Below are 6,966 nucleotides of genomic sequence, written 5' to 3'. Positions count from 1 at the left end.
TTCATCATCTTATCTTGATAGCTAGTTATCAAGTTCGCCTCGGCTCCCATTTCACATTGAAACAAATATACGCGATGAAAACCTGTGACAGAGGCTACTAGCAAGTTGCTATAAATATATATATATATATATAAATATTTTTTTTAAAGCACAACTCGGTCACTTCAAAGCTAGCAGAGAACAAAGGCAAATGTAATTATATAATGTACCGAACATAGACAGTAGCCAGCAGTGCCCTTATCCCATATATTCGGTCGGAATCACATTGGCAAAAGGCGCAATCCAATCACTTCAATTAACTAGTAGAACAAAGCCAAATGTTATATAATTAATTATATAATGTATCAAAACACAGAACAATGACACAGATATTTCACCCGAATGTATACATGCGAAGCATCCGGTTGTTGTTTTATGGTGGTGATAGGAAACTCAGTGTCCGGCAGTGGGAGAAGATAGAGCGAGATGGATTTTGGACGACTTTTTGGCCAAATTTTCTCATCGATGAAACATTTTAATATCAGTACAGTTTTCTGTTTCCAAAACTAAAATCTGTAACGAACTGAGTGGACTTCCGTTGTTTAGAAAGAGGGCGAATTGAGTCATTGCAACGGAAATGTGCCAATAGGCTCCTCTGCCCGCTTGGAGTAATTTGCTTCCGTTAAAAACGACAGGCAGTTGTCTATCTTGGATTAATTCTAAGTATCTCTGGTTGTAATGTATTCTTAACCATTTTATCGTGATAAGGTTGTATTGGCTCGTTGGTCTAGGGGTATGATTCTCGCTTTGGGTGCGAGAGGTCCCGGGTTCAAATCCCGGACGAGCCCAATATTTTGAAGCCTCAACATGTACATTAAAAAATCAAAGTTTTTGAAAAGATCATACTATTTAGATAGCTATTATGCTAAGGGTATCCCTAAAAACACGCCACTTTGATACAGTTGCGACCGGAAGTGACTTATTTGTAGCAGGTTAGGAGAGCGTTTTCCATAATCAATCAATCAATCAAAAGTATTTATAAAGCCCATTTTACATCAGCCGATGTCACAAGGTGCTGTTCAGAAACCCAGCCTAAAACCCCAAACAGCAAGCAATGCAGGTGTAGAAGCACTGTGGCCAGGAAAAACTCCCCAGAAAGGCAGGAACCTAGGAAGAAACCGAGAGAGGAACCAGGCTATGAGGGGTGGCCAGTCCTCTTCTGGCTGTGCCGGGTGGAGATTATAACAGCACATGGCCAAGATGTTCATAGATGACCAGCAGGGTCAAATAATAATCACAGTAGTTGGAGAGGGTGCAACAGGTCAGCACCTCAGGAGTAAATGTCAGTTGGCTTTTCATAGCCCTTTTCCTAACCTTAACCTAATTCTCCTAACCTGCTACGTTAATTATCCTAACCTGCTGCGTAAGTTCTCCTAACCTGCTACGAAAAAGTCACTTCCGGTCGTAGCTGTATCAAATTGATGTGTTTTTATGGAATCTCATGATACTAAGATCATGTGAATTATTATTGTGGAGACAACGTCTGCACACATTCAACTAGGAACATTCTCAACAGATCTCATGCGTTGGTGGTATGGCGGTCAGCACCGCAGCCAGACATATATTGCTGCAGCAGACAATTTGGTGACCTTATTTTGACCTTTTCTTCTGCTTTTTAAGACGCGGTTCGATCCCACACGAATCCGCAGCAGCAGTGGTCGTTGACCCGGGTTTCAATTCCCGACCAACGCAACTGAATTCCAACTTAGAGACGCACTCCAGCGATTACATTTTTTTTGTTTATTTTTTGTTATTGTTGTTGTTGCACTTTTTCGGTTGAAAAACTATTTCAAGTGGAAATACAGTAAAGTACACACACATGTGCCATGTCATGATACCTGGACAACCTATTGAGATGTGCCTTTTGTTAAAGCTGCGCTATGCAGAAATCGCTCTGCCATCTAAACTGCTGTAAAATAGATTTTCCATAACTAAAAATATTTTATTTTCAGCTATTTTGAAACTGGTGCACAAAACCGAAATTAAAAAACGCAAAAAACGAAGCTTAAGAACGCAAAGCATAGAAACAATGCACATAGAATATATCTACTGCTTATTAGACTTGTTTTCAATGAGAATGTCACACATGATAACACACATTTCTATGTGAATTTGGTCGGGTTGCCCAAAAATTGACATATTGGAGCTTTAAGTAAAGCAGGTGATAAATGAGTTGCTAGGGAGGCTGCAGTGCATCTTTTAAATGATGTTGCTAGGGAGGCTGCAGTGCATCTTTTAAATGATGTTGCTAGGGAGGCTGCGGTGCATCTTTTAAATGATGTTGCTAGGGAGGCTGCGGTGCATCTTTTAAATGATGTTGCTAGGGAGGCTGCGGTGCATCTTTTAAATAATGTTGCTAGGACGGCTGCGGTGCATCTTTTAAATTATGTTGCTAGGGAGGCTGCGGTGCATCTTTTAAATGATGTTGCTAGGGAGGCTGTGGTGCATCTTTTAAATGATGTTGTCTTTGTGATTGCAATATGTCAGTGAGCTGTTATAGTTGGAGCGATTGATTCACGTCTGGCATTGTAACAAATAGCGACGCTTGCATTTAGCTATAGATTTTACTTTCATTTTGACTTTCCGTTTCATATCATTTTCTTCTACTCAAATACAATATTCTGAGAAAATACAAAGTGTGTCAGTGTCACAACTAGCCGTAATCCCTCCTCTTTTCAGGAGGCTGACCTTGTAGTCGTATATGGAGGTTAGACACTGATTACGTCTCAAATGGCACCCTATTCCCCATAGGGCTCTGGTCAAAAGTAGTGCACTATATAAGGAATAGGGTACCATTTGGGACACTACCGTGCTAAGGGGATCTGTCAAAGCTGATGCCTGGATGGGAGTAGCCAGGAGACAGACACTGACTGCTAAACACCCCCCGTCCCCCCCTCCCCGCCGCAGGGGCCCAGCACACTAGCGGAAAACTGAGAGGCTTCAAAACCTCCTCAGGACGCCCTGGCTTTAAGGTAAACCTTAACCGCATCACATCACCAGCCCGCCATCTTGTTTTTCCATCACAAGACCTTTGTTAAGTCCCCTCAGTACAAGGCCTTTTCTGGTCTTTAAGTACACAGATACAGCACAGCCTTACAGTTTCTTTCTATGCCAATCTAATTCATAACCTAGCCAAACGGTTGCACAAAATACACTGGTGAAATTGAAATATCTTGTTCCAAATGATGTAAGGTAAGACTGCAAATGCAAGTGGTTTTGCATTTTATATCATTTTAAAATGCTTCGCAATTTTTTAGGAAAATACATACAAGTTAGTTCCCACAGAAAGGAACTAGAACATAACAGCAGTATGTGGACACCCCTTCAAATGAGTGGATTTGGCTATTTCAGCCACACGCGTTGCTGACAGGTGTATAAAATCGAGCACACAGTATTGCAATCTCCATCAGCCTTACTGAAGAGCTGAGTGACTTTCAAAGTGGCACCGTCATAGGATGCCACCATTCCAACAAGTCAGTTTGTGAAATTTCTGTCCTGCTAAAGCTTCCCCGGTAAACTGTAAGTGCTGTTATTGTGAAGTGGAAACTTCTAGGAGTGGCTCAGCTGAGAATTGGAAGGCCACACAAGCTCACAGAACAAGACCGCTGAGTGCTGAAGCCTGTATCAATCGTCTGTCCTCAGTTGCAACATTCACTACTCAGCACAAGAACTGTTAGTCGGGAGCTTCATGAAATGGGTTTCCATGGCTGAGCAGCCGCACACAAGCCTAAGATCACCATGCGCAATGCCAAGCGTCGGCTGAAGTAGTGTAAAGCTCGCCGCCATTGGACTCTGGAGCAGTGGAAACGCGTTCTCTGGAGTGATGAATCATGCTTCACCATCTGGCAGTCCAACGGACGAATCTGGGTTTGGCGGATGCCAGGACAACGCTACCTGCCCTAATGCATAGTGCTAACTGTAAAGTTTGGTGGAGGAGGAATAATGGTCTGGGGCTGTTTTTCATGTTTCGGGCTAGGCCCCTTAGTTCCAGTGAAGGGAGATCTTAATTCTACAGCGTACAATGACATTCTAGATGATTCTGTGGTTCCAACTATGTGGCAACAGTTTGGGGAAGGCCCTTTCCTGTTTCAGCATGACAATGCCCCCATGCACAAACGAGGTCCGTACAGAAATGGTTTGTCGAGATCGGTGTGGAAGAACTTCACTGGCCTGCACAGAGCCCTGACCTCAACCCCATCAAATACCTTTGGGATGAATTGGAACGCCGACTGTGAGCCAGGCCTAATCGCCCCAAATCAGTGCTCAACCTCACTAATGCTTTTGTGGCTGAATGGAAGCAAGTCCCCAGAGCAATGTTCCAACATCTAGTGGAAAGCCTTCCCAGAAGAATGGAGGCTGTTATAGCGGCAAAGGGGGGGACCAACTCCATATTAATGCCCATGATTTTGTAATGAGATGTTCAACAAGCAGGTGTCCACATACTTTTGACCATGTAGTGTAGGTCCTACAGAGTACACATTCAGTTCTTGAATAAAAATGTAATGTAATATAAATGTGATCACAATCCACAGTAGGAAGATCACAGCACCAGGTGTAATGTGGCAAATTTTAAAGCTGATTTGCCACCAAGCACAAGTTAGGGTTGGGAATTGCCATGGACTTCGCAATACAGTATTATCAACTTACCGCGGAACCTCACAATACAGTATTATCAACTTACCGCGGAACCTCACAATACAGTATTATCATGATATTTACGATACGATATGTATTGCTATTCTATATGTACTGTGTCTCAATGTCATTTTTTATTTCGATTCGATGTTTCAAACATATTGCTCACCATGACTGGTACAGAGGGTTCACGAGAGAGTCATGAGAACAGGAGTTTTGATCAGTCATGGTAATTAAAGTGCTGAAAACAAAATAAGAAAAAGAAGATTGATGCCAAGCTATAGAAGGGGAAATAACGGATTTTTGCTGCAGGTAGAACAGCTGACTAATCTCTAGCTAACTTTAACTACTTAGCAAAAAAAGCTATTTTGGGGGGCAGAATTGATACTTGGAGTCATACAATCAATATTATATATTCAAAAATGATATTGCGATACTCTACTGTATGTATGACCCCCCCCCCCCATCCCTACTCCATGTCATATGTGCTTGAGTAGGCTTTGTATGGTCAGTTATGTCATTACAGACTACTGTTGTTAGGGCATGATGGACTACTGTTGTTAGGGCATGATGGACTACTGTTGTTAGGGCATGATGGACTTACTGTTGTTAGGGCATGTTGGACTACTGTTGTTAGGGCATGATGGGCTACTATTGTTAGGGCATGATGGACTACTGTTAGGGCATGTTGGACTACTATTGTTGTTAGGGCATGATGGACTACTGTTGTTAGGGCATGATGGACTACTGTTAGGGCATGATGGACTACTGTTAGGGCATGATGTACTACTTTTGTTTAGGCATGATGGACTACTGTTGTTAGGACATGATGGACAACTATTGTTAGGACATGTTGTACAACTGTTGTTAGGATATGTTGTACAACTGTTGTTAGGGCATGATGGACTACTGTTGTTACGTCATGATGGACTACTGTTATCTCATGATGGACTACTCTTAGGGCATGATGGACTACTGTTAGGACATGTTGGACTACTGTTGTTTGAGCATGATGGACTACTGTTGTTAGGGCATGATGGACTACTTTTGTTATGACATGATGGACTACTATTGTTAGGGCATGATGGACTACTGTTGTTAGGACATGATGGACTACTGTTGTTAGGACATGTTGGACTACTGTTGTTAGGGTGTGATGGACTACTGTTGTTATGTCATGATGGACCTCTGTTGTTAGGACATGTTGTACAACTGCTGTTTGGGCATGATGGACTACTGTGAGGGCATGATGGAGTACTGTTGTTAGGGCATGATGGAGTAGTGTTGTTAGGGCATGATGGAGTAGTGTTGTTAGGGCATGATGGAGTACTGTTGTTAGGGCATGATGGAGTACTGTTGTTAGGGCATGATGGACTACTGTTGTTAGGGCATGATGGACTACTATTGTTAGGGCATGTTGGACTACTATTGTTGTTAGGGCATGTTGGACTGCTATTGTTGTTAGGGCATGTTGGACTGCTATTGTTGTTAGGGCATGATGGACTACTGTTGTTAGGGCATGATGGACTACTGTTAGGGCATGATGGACTACTGTTAGGGCACAATGGACTACTGTTAGGGCGCAATGGACTACTGTTAGGGCATGTTGGACTACTGTTGTTTGAGCATGATGGACTACTGTTGTTAGGGCATGATGGACTACTGTTGTTATGACATGTTGGACTACTGTTGTTAGGCCATGTTGTAGAACTGATGTTTGGGCATGATGGACTACTGTTAGGGCATGATGGAGTACTGTTGTTAGGGCATGATGGAGTACTGTTGTTAGGGCATGTTGGACTAATGTTGATAGGACATGATGGACTACTGTTGTTAGGGCATGATGGACTACTGTTGTTAGGGCATGATGGACTAGTATTGTTAGGGCATGTTGGACTACTATTGTTGTTAGGGCATGTTGGACTACTATTGTTGTTAGGGCATGATGGACTACTGTTGTTAGGGCATGATGGACTACTGTTAGGGCATGATGGACTACTGTTAGGGCATGATGGACTACTGTTAGGGCATGTTGGACTACTGTTGTTTGAGCATGATGGACTACTGTTGTTTGAGCATGATGGACTACTGTTGTTAGGGCATGATGGACTACTGTTGTTATGACATGTTGGACTACTGTTGTTAGGGTGTGATGGACTACTGTTGTTATGTCATGATGGACTGCTGTTGTTAGGACATGTTGTAGAACTGCTGTTTGGGCATGATGGACTACTGTTAGGGCATGATGGAGTACTGTTGTTAGGGCATGATGGAGTACTGTTGTTAGGGCAT

At 42.7% G+C, this 6,966-nt stretch overlaps 1 non-coding gene across 1 annotated transcript; it reads left to right on the top strand.

The window, feature by feature from the left end:
• The first annotated feature begins 755 nt into the window (after positions 1-755).
• Positions 756-827, top strand: trnap-ugg (transfer RNA proline (anticodon UGG)). The gene has a single exon. It is a non-coding gene; the product is annotated as a tRNA-Pro (tRNA).
• The last annotated feature ends 6,139 nt before the right edge of the window (positions 828-6,966 follow it).

Source organism: Salmo salar, chromosome ssa10 (genome assembly GCF_905237065.1).
Source record: "Salmo salar chromosome ssa10, Ssal_v3.1, whole genome shotgun sequence".
Classification (NCBI taxonomy): Eukaryota; Metazoa; Chordata; class Actinopteri; order Salmoniformes; family Salmonidae; genus Salmo; species Salmo salar.
Note: the sequence above shows the minus strand (reverse complement) of the source record. Positions and strands in the feature narration are given on the sequence as shown.